Below are 17838 nucleotides of genomic sequence, written 5' to 3' on the forward strand. Positions count from 1 at the left end.
TTGTGAGTTCGTAAACTGGCACAACCTGTTACAAGGGAAATTTGGCAATCTTTATCAAAAGTCATCAAAGTATACATTATGATAAAATGTCTATTCCCTCATGATAGGCATTTTGAGTAGTCCTAGGAATACCATAGTAAGGAATATATTGAACCTGTCTTCCTGGTAGGGGGGACAATTGAATAACTAGTTAGATGCAATCCCTAAATTATGAATGAGTTCTGTTCCTAAATCTAACTTTAGGTCAAATTTGTATATAAGTGGGAACAGTTAGTTCCAGTTCATATGTAACATTACCTAGTCAAATGTTTTTCTTAGCATATGGATATAATATATAGTGTACTTCAAATTTTTAAAATTTGCATTGGGAAAATCTGCGACAAAAGACGTCTTTAAGTATTAAAAAGCAAAGATGTCACTTTGAAGACTAAGGTATGTTTGACTCAAACCACAGTCTTTTCAATCACTTCATATGTATGCAAAACCTAGACATTGGACAAGAGCATAGAAGAATTGATGTCTTCGAATTACCTGTTGGTGAAGAACAACAAATGTACTTCAAAAAAAAACAAATAATTTTGTGTTTGAAGAATTACAGTCAGAATGCTTTTTAGAAGTGAGATTGGCAAGACTTTCTCTCATAAACTTTGGAATATTATCAGAAAGGGCTATTTACTAGAGAAGAACACTGCTTAGAATATCAGCAAAGAAGAGGAAGACCCTCAGCAAGATGTATCGACACAGTGGTTGCAATTAGTGGACTCAAACATAGCAACAATTGAGAGGAAAGTACAGGATACTGAATGAATACTTATTTTATAAAGATCAGCATGAGGCTGGCACATATGAGTTGGAGATGGAAGACATGCCAACTAGCTGACTTTCCTATTATACCCTTGCCATCAATCACCACAATCACCACTCCTCCACTCCCTCACATCCTAGGGTTCTGCAACATGCTGCAATGTCTCACAAAACTCACAATTGTCAAAGGAAATGGTTCACACAATTGTGGAGGCTGACAAGTACCAAATCTGTAGTTCAGAGATCATTCTGGAGGAATCATCTCATCCAAGTTCTCAGGAACTGAACCCAAATAGTGAGGTCATATGATTGGCTGTTGATGCACAAGGCTGCAGGAACTAGTGTATCAGGTCAGGTGATGGGATAAAAGTCAGACATAATGATCGAGATGCAAGATCCAGGGCAAGAAAATGAGTTTTCAAGCCAATCCTATAAATGGAATCAGACCATGGTCCTGAGAGAAGATAAGGGTGATGACTTGAGTCACATCATCTAGTAAGGTGGGGCCATTCTTAATCCTTGTTGTTGTTGTTAAGCACCATTGAGTTGGTTCCAACCCATAGCGACCCTGTATAAGGTTTCCAAGGAATGGCTAGTGAATTTGAACCTCTGCCCTTGCAGTTTAAACCGACCTGTGTTCCAGTGCATTATCCCACAGTGCCACACCAGGACTCCCCTTAATCCTTTGTTCCACCTTAATACTGTCTTCTATGTTGTTGTTGTTATATGCCATCAAGTTGATTCCAACTCAGTGATTCTGTTCACAACAGAAAGAAACACTGCTGGTTCTACACAAACCTCACAATTATTGTTAAGCCCATTGCTGCTGCCATAGTACCAATCTATCACTTTGGGGATCTTCCAACTGTTTGCTGACCTTCTGCTTTGTGAGACAGGGACTGGTCCCTCCTGATAATATGTCCAAATTATGAAAGATGAAGTCTCATCATCCTGGCTTCTTAGGAGCCTTCTGTTGGTACTTCTAATTCAGATCTGTTTGTTCTATTGGCAGTCCATGGTACCGTCAATGTTCTTCTCCAACATCATAAGTCAAATGCATCAATTCTTCTATGGTCTTCCTTATTTACTGTCCAACTTTCACATGCATATAAGGTGATTGAAAATGCCATGGCTTGGGTCAGTTGCACCTCAGTGCTCAAACTGATATCATTGCTCTTGAATACTTTAAAGAGGTCCTGTGCATTAAATTCGCCTAAGTAATACATCATTTGATTTTATGGTTGCTGCTTTCATGAGTGGTGATTATGGATCCAAGCAAAATGAAGTCTTTGACAATTCAATCTTTTCTCCATCTACCATGATGTTATTTAAAGGTTCAGTTGTGAGGATTTGTTGTTTGTTTTTTTAAGCTGAGGTGCAACCCATACTTAAGGCTGTGGTTTTTGATCTTCATCAGTAAGCACTTTATTTCCTCTTTACTTACAGCAAGGAAGGTTGTATCATCTGCATATCACAGGTTGTTAGTGAGTCTTCCAACAATCTAGATAACAGGTTCTTATTCATATAATCCAGATCCTCAAATTATTGTCTCTGGTGCAACATTTGTTGATTTTAGACCATCCTGTATCCCCCTGCTCTGTCCTAACAACTGCCTTTAGTTCTATGGATAGGTTTCTCCTCAATACAATTAAGTCTGGAATACCTGTTCTTCGCAATGTTATCCATAGATTGTCATGATCCATACAGTCAAAAGTCTTTGCATAGTTAATAAGGCCCAAGTAAACATCTTTCTGATACTCTCTTCTTTCAGCCAATGTCTACCTGATGTCAATAATGATATCCCTAGTTCCATATCTTCTTCTGAATTTGACTTGAATTTCTAGCAGTTCTCTATCAATGTACGGTTGCAGTTGTTTTTGAATTATCTTTAGCAAAATTTTGCTTGCATGCTATATTAATGGTGTTGTTCAATGATTTCTACATTCCATTGGGTCACCGCTCTTTTTAATGGACACATATATGGCTCTCTTACAATCAATTGGCCAGGTAGCTGTCTTTCAAATTTCTTGGTATAGAGTAATGAGTGTCTCCAGTGCTGCATCAATTTGTTGAAAGATTATAATTTGCATACCAATTCCTGGAGGCTTACTTTTCTCCAATGACTTCAGTGTTGATTGAACTTCTTCTTTCAGTACCATCAATTCTTGATCATATTCCACCTCTTGAAATGGATGAGCATCAACCATTTCTTTTTGGTACAGTAATTTTGTGTATATATTCCTTCTTCTTCTACTTTTTTTTTTAAGAAATCAATTTTTTTATTCTTATTGTTGAAGTAAAAATATTTAAGCATATAGGTTTCTGGCCAACTGTCACCAAGAAAGGGAGCCTAGGACCTGCCCTCCCCACCCCCTTCTTTCAACCCACTCTGGCCCACCAATCACAGCCCAGCCTCCTTTGTAGTCAAGCAGCCCCAGTCTAGATTAGCTCAAGCATTCTGGAGGTGTCCAGGAGGTGAGGGCACTGCCCAAGCCCACACTGTAGCCAGGGAGCCTACAAACTACCTGCTGCACATGCTACTTCCACATAAACTGTCACAAGGAAAAAGGGATCCTTGGCTACCAGGAAATTTGAAAATCACTGAAGTATTGAATGAAGGAGCCTAGCGGAGACGGGGACAGATGAGACCATTAGAAGATGCCCAGGCGGGTCATCTCCAAATTGTCTTGCCAAAGTTCAGGGCAGCCCCTAAGCTGCAGACCTCAGCTCTGGAGAAGGCATGCTTCTTCTCAGAGAGGGAAGGTGGGGCCTAGTGCCTGGTTCTCTTAGTTGGGGAGTGCCTCTGCGCTATTGCTCCAGCATCCCCCTGGGTCTGAGACTGGAGTCTCTGGCATGAGGTGGAGCAGGCGAGGCAAGTTTCCTAGGGACAGACAAGACTCTGGTACACAGCCCGAAGCTCTGCAGGGATGGGCTTCGGGCATCCAGGGAATGGTTAGGTTCCCAGGCTGCGGGGATGTCTGAGTCCCAGGACAGGTTTGCAAGGACATCCAAAGAGCCATTTTAGGGTCTTTCCCTCTGGATAGATGAGGGGAAGACTGCATCCCGGAGTGGTAAGGGGGTGTCACCCTGAGATTCATGTCAAGGACCCGACTCTCTAAGCACTTGGGTGCCAGGGACCTGACTTGACATAGGTGTTTGGTTCACGAGGTGGGGATATCTGGCGGCTATAGCGATAGCAAAAGAGGAGACACAGAGACACAATAAGAGAGACAAAGAGACACCCCGAAACCAGAGTGGATGAGGGACTGGCATCAGGCAGATCCTGCATTGCAAACATCTCAGCCATGAAGGCCGTAATATCCTGCATAGTAAACATCTTGGCTAAACAGGCAGTATGGTTGCAATGCTGTACTGAGCCCCCTGCATGCTGTAACACACGCTTTGCCAGCCGTTATGCACGCTCTCCAAGCTGTAATGCACACCTGTTTCGGCCTGCGCCTCCGTTTTATTTAGGGGAGGTACTTTATACAAAGCTGGGTGGGACTAAGACAAAGTACAGCTAACATACGTAATTTTCCAGACATTCAGGCAGCTTAACATCGTACTTTGCAGGTTCTGACCGCAACTTGGTTTCTCAAGCTTAATTAACATACCTTTTAGCACCTAGCCTCAAATGGGGGAAGGAAAAGGAGGATTGGGAGGATTTCCATTGTGTCGGCTGCCCAGCCCAGGTTCTCCAGGAAAAGAGATGCCTGGGTGAATAGGGCTGTACCTGAAAACTCTTTAGGGAGGGCAGTCCTATTGTCCTTAGAACAAAGACTCAGGAAGCCACCCGATTTACTTTGACTGGATTCTTTGAGGGAAGAACTTTGCCTTTTTGGAATTTTACAGTCTCGGCTTTTAGGAAAATATCACATTTATCTGTGGATATCAGGGCTTCATGTATGCAATTAATAATAAACATAACTGAACACTAAGATGAAAAACAGTTTCTATGTCTGCTAGATGGCTAGAGTCTGTTCCTCAGAGCCTGTGGCCTGTACAGTCTGCAACACTTGGGCCCACAGGGCCTCGAACTCCTGACCGGGTCTGGACAGTCTGCAACACTTGGGTACAGCAGGGTCTTCCTAACAGGTGGTCGGGGACCCCCTGGGCAGCTCACACAGATGCATTTCCATCTTATTTTGATACTTTCTGCATAATCCAATATTTTGCTCACAGAATCCATCAATATTGCAAGTCAAGGCTTGAAATTTTTCTTAAGAAGTGCTGAGCATATGCTTCCCTTTTTGTTTTCTAACTTCAGGTCTTTGCAAATTCATTCTAACAGTTAACCCTGTCTTCTCAAGCTGCTCTTTGACATTTTCTGCTCACCTGTTTGACTTCCTCAGTTCTTCCATTCAATTTAGCATTTCTATACTGGAAAGCAAGTTTCTGGGTTCTTTTGGTCATTTCTTCTTTCCTGTCTTCTTAATGATATTTTGCTTCTTTCCTGTATGATGTTCTTGATGTCATCACACAGCTCTTCTGGTCTTTGATATTTAATGTACAATGCATCAAATCTGTTCTTGAGGTAGTCTTTAAATTCAAGAGGGATATGTTCAAGGTCATGGTTCTCATGAACTTGTTTTTAATTTTTTTTTCAACTGCAGTCCATTTCAGCTTACTAATGCCTAAAATTTCTGTTTATGTGTTCTGTTTCATTTTTGACAACTTTCAATTTTTCTGGATTCATTCCATGTTCTGATTGCTAATGGATTTTTATAGCTGTTCCTCATTTTGGGTTGTGCCCATGAACGAATGAATAGTAGTGGTATTAACTGGTCTACTTTATAGAAATATGGGTATTATCTTATCACAGACATCACTATGCTACCAGAGCTCTCTGTCTCTCTCTGTTTTATATATATATATATAAAAAACAGCTCTTGGGTTTGAACTGCCATCCTTGTGGTTCACAGTCCAGTGCTGATCCTACAGTGTCACACCAGTATACATACACTCACACTTATATCATTATAAGTTGGTGTCGTTGTTAAGTGCTGTTGAGTGATTGACCCGTAGCGACCCTGTATGGGGTTTCCAAGGAGCAACTGGTAACTTGAACCACTGATCTTGCAGTTCAAATGGCCTTGCAGTCTGGCACATCAACCCACAGCACCACAACAGGACTCCATATCATTGTATATATATATTTATATCACTGAACATACTAAAAGACTAGATCTTGGTTTTATTGTTGTTAAGTACCATAGAGTCTGTTCTGACTCATAGTCACCCTGTATAGGGTTTCCGAGGAATGGCTGGTGAGCTTGAACTGCCAACCTTGTAGTTCAAACTGACTTTGCAGTCTAGCACATTAACCTGCAGCACCACACCAGGTTTTAGTTCCTGTGAAACTGACCTCTGATCATGGCACAAATGAGATGAAATGTTGCCCAATAAATTGCAGATCAGTTGTATTTTCTTCATAGAAGGAATTGGGGGTTATTCTTTCCTTCTCTACCTTTTGGAAGAGATTAAACAATGTTCATGTCAATTCTTCTCTCAATGATTGATAGAATTCCACAGTGAAGCCATGTAGTCCAGCACTCTTTTTTTGGGAGGATTTTGATCATTGATTTGATCTCTTCACTTTCTATGGATCTGTTGAGATGTTCTATTTCCTTTTAAGTCAGCTTGAGTAGGTTATGTTCCCAAAATTTGTCCATTTCATATAGGTTACCCATCTAGGTTACTCCATTCACGTCATCACGGTCAACTGTACACTGTGGAGGCAGCTCTTCCCCAGTCTCATTTTGAGTGCCTTCCAATCTGAGGGGCTCATTTTCCAGCACTATATCTGACTGTGTTTCTCTGCTATTCATAAGGCTTTCAGTAGCTAAATATTTGGAAGTAATTTGCCACTCTTTCTTCCTAGTCTGCCTTTTTCTGGAAGCTCATCTGAAGCCTGTCCACTGTGGGTGACCCTGCTCGTATTTAAAATATCTGTGGCATATCTTCCAGAATCATAGTAACTCACAAGCCACCACAGTACGACAAAGTGACAGATGATTAGTAGAGTCACACAATCTTCTGATTACTTAATATAATATTCAGGAGAAAAATGTTTTCAAAATATTATGAATTTCAAGTTTCTATGCAACCAAAGTACAACTTTCAGAGGTTTTCATGAGACAATTGTTATACAATTGTGCATAGCATTTTGTTATGTTGGGTCAGTTATAATGTCCCCTATTTCCTTTTTAATTTTAGTCATTAGTATCTTTCTTTTCTTTTCTTTGTCAATCATGTTGAATTAATTCTTTAACATCATCCCCTGACACCATGGAACATCTTTCCTCCCCCTCTGTGCTAGCTGGGAATTCACAGAATGCCTTGGAAGAGCACAATGTATCACACATTCCCAGTCCAAGTACTTTCTTTGCTTCTTCACCTGTACTTTGTTTAGCTTTGAACTTTCCCTAAGCCACACTTCAAGAGTCTCATGAAAACCTCTGAAATTTGTACTTTGACTACATAGAAACTTGAGCTTAACTCCATTCACGTCATCGTGGTCAACTCTACTTTGAAGAGGCATCTCTTCCACAGTCGCATTTTGAGTGCATTCCAACCTGAGGGGCTCATTTTCCGGCACTGAATCTGACAGTGTTTCTCTGCTATTCATAAGGTTTTCAGTGACTAACAATTTGGAAGTAGTTCGTCACTCTTTCTTCCTAGTCTGTCTTTATCTTGAAGATCACCTGAAACCGTCCACCATGGGTGATTCTGCTGCTTATTTAAAATACCAGTGGAATAGCCCTCAGCATCACAGTAACTCAAGCCACCACAGCACAACAGACAGATGAGTGGTGTCCATTTTATGTCGAAACTGTCACTTTAAATTTCGATATCAATCCTGATACAATCAAGATGTTCTCTCCCAAGATGGCAGCTCCAGGAGCATCTTGAATTAGAAAACAATGGATTTCTTGATTCTCATACAAATTCCCCTAACTTTAAGCCCTCCAATCCTCCAAATATTCCTTTATATGTGTTTCAGAGTTCTAGCACCATACCCTGAGCCTACTTGGCCTGGTGTTCCGTGTTGTTATTGAGGGAGCTCCTCACTGCATGTCTAGCTGATCTGCCATCTTGATTGAAACCTATATAGAGTCATTCTGGATCAGAATCAACTCGACAGCACTTAACAACAACAACATGAGTATATTAAAAAAAAAAAAGACAATAGAGGTAAATACTGTTAGTTAAGAGTACATGGAGGGTATTGTAATCATTATAATGATTTGCTGATTGTAAAAATGGTGATCTGCCCTGTAAGTCTTCACTTGCTCAATACACAATAAAGCTTTTTTTAAAAAATGATTACATAATCTTCTCAAACTTTTTTTTTCTATAAAAACTTAAACCTGCCCTTTCAGTTTGAGCAATATGAATGTAATCAGCACTAAATATCTATTATTACATACTTTATTAAAATAAGATTTTCTAAGCAGAAAAAAAAATACAGGTTCATTATGAATCAGAACTGACTTGTCAGCACTTAACAATAGCAAACAACTGTTTCAGTTTGAAATTGATCAAATTTGCAATAAAGAGGCATTGATGATTACTGGTAATTGGAATTCAAAAGTTGGAAATAAAGAGGAAAGATCAGTAGTTGGAATATATGGTTTTGCTTACAAATGCTGGAGATTGCATGACAGAATTTTGCAAGACCAATGACTTATGCTTTGCAAATACCCTTTTGCAACACCATAAACAGTGTTATACATATGGACCTCACCAGATGTAATACACACTGATTACATCTGCAGGAAGAAACAATGGAGAATCTTAATATCATCATCCAAAATAAGGTCAGAGGTTGACTGTAGAACAGACTATCAATTGCTCATTCAAGTTTAGGCTGAAACTGAAAAAATTTAAAAGCAAGTTTATGAGAGTTTATAGGGTTTCCGAGGCTGTAAGTCTTTACGGGAGCAGAAAGCCTCATCTTTCTCCTGCAGACCAGCTGGTAGTTTCGAACTGCTGACCCTGAGGTTCATAGCCCAATTTGTAACCACTACACTACCAGAACTCCTTGAGTATATACCCCTTGAATTTAGAGACATTCTGATACATTAGACATTAGTGACCGAAGGAAGACCAGAAGAATTGTGGGATGATATCAAGAACATTCATTAAAAAGACCATTTAAAAGACAGGAAATGAAATTATAAAGTGGATTTCAAAGTGATTAAAAAACTTACTGTTGAACATAGCGAAGCTTAAGCTACTTGAAGGAATGAAGAAGAGCTACACAGCAAAGGGCAGTTAGAGAAGACAAAGTATTAGAATGAAATGTACAAAGACATCCATAAAGAAAGAATATGCTCAGCATTTCTAAAACTGAAAGAACTTAAGAAAGAAATTCAAGCCTCAACAGGCAATGCTGAAAGATTCTATGGGCAAAATATTGAATGGTGCAGAAAGCATCAAAAGAATATAGAAGGAATATACACAGTCACTATACCATAAAGAATTGGTTTTCCAATCATTTCAAAATGTACCATCTAATGAAGAACTGATGTTATTGAAGGAAGAAGTCCAAGCTACACTGAAAGCACTGGTGAAAAATAATTTTCCAGGAATTGAAGAGATACAAAGGCTTCAACTGATGCAGTACTGGAGATGCTCACTCATCTATGACAAGAAATTCAAAAGACAAACTGATTGGAATAGATCAATATTTTATTGACCCAACAGAAAGTCAAGATCATTGAACAATACCATAAACATTTCATGCAAGTTTTGTTGAAGCTAATTAAAAAATGATTACAGTAGTACATTGACAGGTAGCTGCCAAAAATTCAAACTGGATTCAGAAGAGGATATTGAACAAGGGATACCACTGCTAACATCAGCTGGGTTTTGTCTGAGAGCAGAGACTACCAAAAAGATGCTTTTGTACTTGTACTTTATTGACTATGCAAAGGTATTCGAATGAGTAGATCATAACAAATTGTGGATAACATTGTGAAGAATGAGTATTACAGAACTCATCTTTTTGCTCATGAGGAATCTGTACATAGACCAGTGGTGGCAACAGTTGTATCTTCATGTGATAAGAGCATCATTTGGACTTTATGTCTGGCTGCATGTCCTCAGACTATGATTCTCTGGAGCTTTTTTTTTTTTTTTTTTAATTTTTTTTCAGAAAGTCCATTTTATTGATGAAAACTGCATGAGAGCTACACAGCCCTCCCCCCCACTTCAGTGGTATCACTGGGCATCTGGGACTGCTGTGGATGGACCTATGGCCAGCAGAAGCTCAGGGTGCTCAGCCAGCTCCACCCAGCCTGTTCTGAGTCAGGTGGCTAGGTACAAACACATCACAGCTTGTGACGATTCCTGGAGGTATCTACCTCAAAATCTCCCAAAGAGTTCCTGTGTAATTTTTTTTTGTTTAATTGCACAAAATATGTTAACTAGGAAAGGTCAGCTATGCTGTGACATCCACAGGATGTCCTGTTAGGATTAGGGTCCCCCAAACATACTTATTGCAGTAAAACCTCTAAAAGATAGAGCAGTACAAAAAAAAACCACAAAAAAGTCTAAACAATTTAAGAAGAGCAGCAACTTAACACTGCTTTAGTTCATTTAATTTTTCTTTCCTCGTATACATGCGAAAGATGGACAGTGAATAAGGAAGACCGTCGAAGAACTGATGTCTTTGAGTTATGGTGTTGGAGGAGAATATCGAAAGTATCACAGGCTGCCATAAAAGCCAACAGATCTGTGTTGGAAGAAGTGCAGAGAGAGTACTCCTTGGAGGCCAGGATGGCCAAACTTTGTCTCTCATATTGTGGACATATTGTCAGGAGTGACCAGTCACTGGAGAAGGATATCATGTTTGGTAAGGTGGAGGGTCAGAGAAAAAGAGGAAGACCCTCAGTGAGATGGATTGGCAATATGGTAGCATCAATGGGCTCAAGTGTGGCAACAATTGTGAGGTTGGCCCAGGACTGGGCAATGTTTCATTCTGTTGTGCATAGGGTCACTATGAGTCAGTACCAACTCAATGGCACCTAACAACAACAACAACAACGAGGGGCTTGAGAATCTCTAATATTTATCTCTAGAACCAAATGCCAATAGAATATCCTAGAATCTTCTATGGAGTTGGAGGTAGTTTAAATTTAGTCTGAATGTCTAAAGTCAATTATAAAATTTATAAAAGTTTATGCTTGTATAGAGTACTCATGTGGCACTGTGGGTTAATGTGCTGGACTGCAAAGTTGATTTGAACCAGATGGTCAGTAGTTCAATCTCACCTCTCACTCATCAGAAATCCTATACATGATACCTATTATTCAGAACCGACTCAATGGCGCTTAACAACAACAGCAACAATGCTTGTGTAAAATTTTATAATTTCATTGGGTTATTAGTAAGGTCTCCTTCCTGTACATTTGATGAATGTAACGTTCTCAGAAGCTTGCTATCAAACTGATATCTACTTCTTGGGCCTTATTTGGGAAAGACTTAGAGAGCACAGCATCAAGAGAGTTGCCATGGTGGTGGAGTGTTATTTTTCTTATCCTGACTTAAGTCCTCATTAGACCTTGACTGTTTTCTGGAATATTACTCTGCTTTTTAGATAGAAAAATGATAACTAAAATTAAAATTTAGAAATAGATGATTTCACTTTAAGTCAATTTGTCTAATACCCATTTATCTAAAAGACAACTTCCCTTGTAAATGTATACAGACTTTCTGGCATCGTCTTTTCCTTTGCATAGTCAATAATGTAAAAGCAAATGCAGAATGGATATAGAGTAGAAAAATACTAATATGCTTGAAGACAAAGCAAAGAAATATCCAAAAGATAATACAAAAAGAAAAAGGACTAAAAATTTAAACAACAGCAACAACAAAAAAAACCAAACAGAGCAGTCTACCACTGAAGAACAATTTCAAGCAAACCAGTACGTATGTAATTTGTTGAATTTGTAAATTGTTGAAGAACAGAAAAAATATTTGAAGAAACATTGTCTCAATATTTTGTAAATTTAATGAAAACTATAAATCCACAGATTCAAAGCACTCAATGAACCCTAGGAACAAAAAAAGTGAAGGACAACCCTGTTACTGGTGTTACCTAAGGAGCTCTGGTAGCATAGTGGTTGCAAATAGGGCTGTGAACCACAAGGTCAGCAGTTTGAAACTACCAACTGTTTTGCGGGAGAAAGATGAGGCTTTCTGCTCCCGTAAAGATTTACAGCCTTGGAAACCCTGTGCAGGGTCTCTATGAGTCAGAACCAACTCCATGGCATACAACAACAACATCTGGTGTTGTAGTTCCTGGTGGTTTGATCCTACTGTTTTCATGAAAGACTCGGAAAAGTATAGGCACAAGCTGCTGTCACATTCCAAGCAAGAGACATTTACAAAGAAACAGTCAGCAAGCAGCAAGCAAAGGTTTAATTTGAAAGTATAGACATTCTTGTGAGAGTAAGAATGGGCACCTACCTTGTGAGAGAGGAGTTGTTTTTATAGTTAGTTGTCATGTAGTCATTGCTGACCCACAGCAACCCTATGTATAACAGAATGAAACAACACTTGGTTTTGTGCCATCCCCACAATTGTTGCTATGGTTGAGCCCATTGCTGCTATCACTGTGCTGATTCACCTCTTTGGGGGTCTCCCTTTTTTTTTTTTTGCTGACCCTCCACTTTACTTGAGGAACTGGTCCATTTTGATAGTATGCCCAGAGTATGAGAGTTGAAGTCTGACCATCTTCACTTCTAAGGAGCATTGTGGATGCACTTCTTCCAAGACTGAATGACTTGTTCTTTTGGCAGTCCATGGTACCTTTAAAATTCTTCTCCAACACCATAACTAAAATGCATCAATTGTTACAAAGTCTTCTTAGTCATTGTACAATATTCACATTCATATGAGGTAATTGAAAATACCATGATCGGTCAGGCACACTTTAGTCCTTAGACTGATATCCTTGCTTTTCAATACTGTAAAGAGGTCTTGTGCAGAAGATTTGCCTAATGTAATTCATCATTTGATTTCTTAACTGCTGTTCCATAATTATTGATGGTGGATTCAAGCAAAATGAAATCTTCGGCAACTTAAATCTTTTCTCCATTTATCATGATGTTATTTATTGGTCCAGTGGTGAGAATTTTTGTTTTCTTTAAATTGAAGTGCAATCCATACTGAAGGTTGTGCCTTTGATCTTCATTAGTAAGCATTTTGAATCCTCTTCCTTTTCAGTAAGCAGGTTTTGTCATCTGCATCTCACAGTTTGTTAATGAGTCTTCCTCTAATCCTGATGCCATGTTCTTTATATAATACAGCTTTTTAGATGTTTGCTCAGCCTACAGATTGAATAAGTATGGTGAAAGAATACAACCCTGACACACCCCTATCCTGATTTTAAACCATTCAGTGTCCCCTTGTTATGTTTGAACAATTGCCTCTTGTTCTACATACAGATTTTTCCTGAGCACAATTAAGTGTTCTGGAATACTCATTCTCAGCAATGTTGTCTATAGTTTGTCATGATCCACACAGTTGAAGATTTTTGCATAGTCAATAAAGCATAGGTAAACATCTTTCTGGTATTCTCTGCTTTCATCCACGATCCATCTGATTTCAGTAATGATATCCCTTATTCCATATCCTTATCTGAATCTGACTTGAACCTCAGGCAGCTCTCTGTCAATGTACTATTGCAGTAGTTTTAAAATTATCTTTAGTAAAATTTTACTTGCATATAGCGTAGTGGTTAGGAATTGGGCTGTGAACCTTAGGGTCAGCAGCCAGCTGCTCCGTGGGAGAAAGATGAGGCGTTTTGCTCCCGTAAAGATTTACAGGCTTGGAAACCCTGTACAGGGTCACTATGAGTCAGAACCGACTCCACGGCACACAACAACATGATATTATTGATATTGTCATATGAAGAAATCTGCACAAGGGACTATCACGTTCCAAACTGGTAATGTCTGTTGGTGAACGTATAAATTATTTCCATATGCTTAGGTAGCTGGCCAGATGTGATTTTTCTTGTCTATCATGCCACATCTTGAGAGGACAACTAGGATACTTTTCCAGGTTAGTTCAAAATTCAAATCTAATTTTCAAGCCTTCAATGAACTTAGTGGGATTTTCTGAAAAGCTCCCCTGCTTTTCCTTGCACTGTTTCAAATCTGCCAAAGAGAATGATACATGGACCCTGTCAGGTTGCCAACCAGCCCCTGAAACCTCTTGCCAGTCTGATCTCTAGTAAGAGACTACAGAGAGGTGAGTAGTCTGGGGGAAGGGCATTGGGACTGGATTTCAGTTTCTTATGTTCTTCAATTTTAGCTACTGTTGTCAGCAGCTTTTTTAGGGGATGCATTTCTCTATATATGTTTCCTACACATATTGCATCTTTCTGTGTCTGCCCTAAAGTCCATAAAGGCTTGAACATAGGGAATCTCTGACTATTTTCTTTCCGTTCTACAGAATAGGTCTAATTGTAGAATGTTGAAATTTAAACTTCCATTTACTGGCAATTTCTGTTGGTCCCCCAGGTGTATTGGGGCCAAGCAATATTACAGAAACATATTAACTTCTTTTTTGCAGGCTGTTAATAGGTACCCTTGGAGTCCAGGTGTGGTGCTGTAGGATAAGCACTGGATGGCAAGGTTGGTGTGAACTGCAAAGTCAGCTGTTCAAATTCACCAGTCACCCCTTGGAAACCCCACACAGGGTCACTGAGTTGGAACAGATTGGACAGAACCTAATAGGAACAGTAATAGGTACCCCAAAGGAGAGTTTTCTGGAAATAGATGGTGTTTATTCCATGTAGCCTAAGGAGAGACAGAATTTCTGGGCAGGGTGTCCCGTTTTCCAGAACTTTTATGTATGAACTAAAGGTAGCTCCCCCAGGGAGAGTTAGGGTGTCCCCTATAACTTTCCTGCAGAAAAGCTAGATCTCTATTTTCCCAGGGACTAAATCCTGGAATCCTGGTGTGGCACTGTGGGTTAATGTACTGGATTGCAAGGCTGGTTTGAACCACAAGGTCAGTGATTCAAGCTCACCAGCACCTCCTCAAAAACCCTATACAGAGTCACTATGGGTTGGAACCAAATCGACAACAAAAAATTTGAGACTCTGGTCTCTGGCAAGAGTGCCAATTCCCAGGGCCCCTCTGCCTCTATCATAGTTGATTCAACAACCATCGCCAACAACAGCATTTCCATGACTGCTCTTATTTTGTGATAAAATATTCCAGTGAAATTCTCCATGTATCAAACTTCATAAAATGTCTAATCACAGCTACACTGAACTTCAAATTCAGATGGAAATACAGGCAAAGATGTCTCAGAAATTTTCCCCAAAACTGAGGAGTTGTTGTTGTTGTTGTTAAGTGCCTTCCAGTCTGATCCCACCCATAGTGACCCTATACAGGGTTTCTGAGGAGTGACTAGTGAGGCTAAGGAGTAGTGATTTCCAAAACAAAGGAATCCTACAGTAGAATCTGCACATAAACTGGGGAGGGGTGCCTGGGCTGGTTTCCTGTCTTTTGAAACAGACAGTGGTTTAAAGAAGTAGTATCAAGCAAACAGGAATATGGTCTGAAATAATAGTGTTATGGATCTGTGTCTTTAAGGTAGAGGGTCTCTGACTATTGTGCTTTGGGTCTGGAGACGTAATTATGGGTGGGGAAGTTACTCCTATGGTCACTTCCTCCTTTTCAATATGTTGGTTCTTCCAGGCAACTCAGAGGGCTGTCCAGGTGTGCTGGTGGACCAGATCTTAAGTGGCACTCCCTCCCCAGATAAGTCCAAATTTTTACAATGTGTTGATAGAAAAGAGGAGTCTTCCTGAGGCAGCTGCACATAGCCATGGTCACAGGGAAACCTCTGCTAGGTTTCCACTGATGTAGGAAAGTCCAAAAATTTAGATCGGGAGGGAAGGAAGTGCCTTTTATGCATCTCTGAGCCTGGGCTTTGCCCAAGGACTCATCTGAGGGGTCTATCTATCTTGGACCTAGGAGCAGAGAAGGCAAGAAAGTTCATGAGCAGAGGCAATGATCTGAAAGGCTGCTCAGTATTTAACATTTAGATGGTGTGTGAGAACTCCTGGGTAGAGCAAAAGATAGCAGAGTCATTTTAGCTTTTAAGTACTGAAGAGGCAGTAAGAGGAACTTATCTAGGAGTCCAGGAAGTATGTAAATGGCTCCTTAGTATCTGCACCAAATTGTTGCCAGTTTGTAGTAGTTCCTGGTGGTTCAGTCCTACAGTCTGCCAAAGACTTGGAGAGGCACAAGCACAAGCCCGAGTCACATACCAAACAAGAAACACTCAAAAAGAAATCGCACAAACACAAAAGCTTATTTTAAAGCTTAGACAATCTTGTGAGAGTCAGAACAGTCACCTACCTCTAGAGAGAGGAGGGTCCTGGCTAATTTCTTAGACTAGGCTTTTGTGCACTGGTTGGAGGGGGTTTCGCTTCTAGTTCCTTCATCAGTCTTTTTGGTTGATTGCACTGTCCAATGTCTGGATGATGCCTCTTTTTAGATATTTCCTTAATTGGGTCTCACACAAGTTAGTTATTCCTATCCTTGGGAGTTCTAACACCAAGGTAAAAATCAAATCTCCTAAAACAATGCTGTTGTATGCCATTGAGCTAATTCTTCCTCATCTAATACTATAGGACAGAGTAGGACCCAGAAGTTAACCCCATGTGAATCCCCAAGTTATAATACTTCCTGGAATAGACTATGAAGTCTTTTCCCACATGAAGCTTTTGGTGGGTTCTAATAACTGAACTTTCCATTGGCAACAGAGTGCTTAATCACCAGTGATAGGGAGAAAAATTTTAAAGAGACGAACATGGCCATGTTACATACAGAGGAACAATGCAAGCAAAAGGTCCTGGAGGAACATCATGAAAGTATTAGCAGAAACAAAACAAAACTGTCAACCCAGAATTCTATACCCAGTACAAATATATTTCTTTTATTATTTCTGAGTTTGAGGAAGATGAAATGGAGACTTCCTTAGCTGCAGAAAAGTGGCATTTATCACCAGAAGCCCTTAAATACAAGAAATGTTTAAAGTCCCTTAGAAAGGAGAAGAATGATAGCTGGGAGCAATCAGGGTCTACACAAAAGGATGAAGAGCACCAGAAATGGTAATCATATTGGTAAATATAAAAGTCTTTAAATTTTTTTTAAGAAGCCTCTTTATAAGACAATTGACTATTTAAAGCAAAATTAATAGCAATGCATTATGGGTCTCATAATATATGTAGAAGTAAGATATGTGATAGCAATAGCACCGAAGTCAGGAGGAGAAAATAGATATATACTCCTGATGTGGCACTGTGGGTTAATGCGTTGGACTGCAAGGTCAGTTTGCACTACAAAGTCGGCAGTTCATGCTCACCAGCCACTCCTTGGAAACCCTATATAGGGTTGCGATGAGTTGGAGCTTAACAACAACAACATCATAGTTGTTAGACTATTTTTGATGTGACATAAATATCCTGATATGCTGTTAGGTTCCATGGAGTCAGTTCTGACTCATAGTGACCCTATGCTCAACAGAATGAAACACTGCCTGGTCCTGCCTCTCCTCACAATTGTTACCCACTGAGCCCACAGCTGCTGCCACTGTGCCAATACATCTCTGTGGGGTCTTCCTCTTTTTCTCTGACCCTCCAATTTACCAAGAATAACTTCCTTCACCAGGAACTGTTCCCTCTTAAAAGTATGATCAAAGTATGAGAGACGAAATCTGGCCATCCAGTCTTCTAAGGATCATTCTGGCTACACTTATAAACTTCCTACCTGTGTTTACCATTTCCCTTCATCCATTTTTCTTATTTTTTCCTACCTTCTGAATTTTATGTCTGGACAAATGAGGCCCTATTGATCTTGTATGGCTGATTGTTTTAGTCAGTGCATACCTCCCTGTTACTATTGTTCACCTTATAAGCCTATCTATCTTTTTGCTCTGTTTTGGAAGAAGTGCAGCCAGAGTGCTCCTTGGAGGCCAGGATGGCTAAGCTTCGTCTCTCCT

The 17838-nt window shown here is 39.8% G+C and overlaps 1 pseudogene; it reads right to left on the minus strand.

The window, feature by feature from the left end:
• Positions 1-3455: 3455 nt before the first annotated feature.
• LOC102810568 overlaps positions 3456-17838 on the minus strand; it is a 17232-nt pseudogene continuing 2849 nt past the window's right edge.

This window comes from Chrysochloris asiatica, unplaced genomic scaffold, assembly GCF_000296735.1.
Source record: "Chrysochloris asiatica unplaced genomic scaffold, ChrAsi1.0 scaffold00035, whole genome shotgun sequence".
In the NCBI taxonomy this organism is placed as follows: Eukaryota; Metazoa; Chordata; class Mammalia; order Afrosoricida; family Chrysochloridae; genus Chrysochloris; species Chrysochloris asiatica.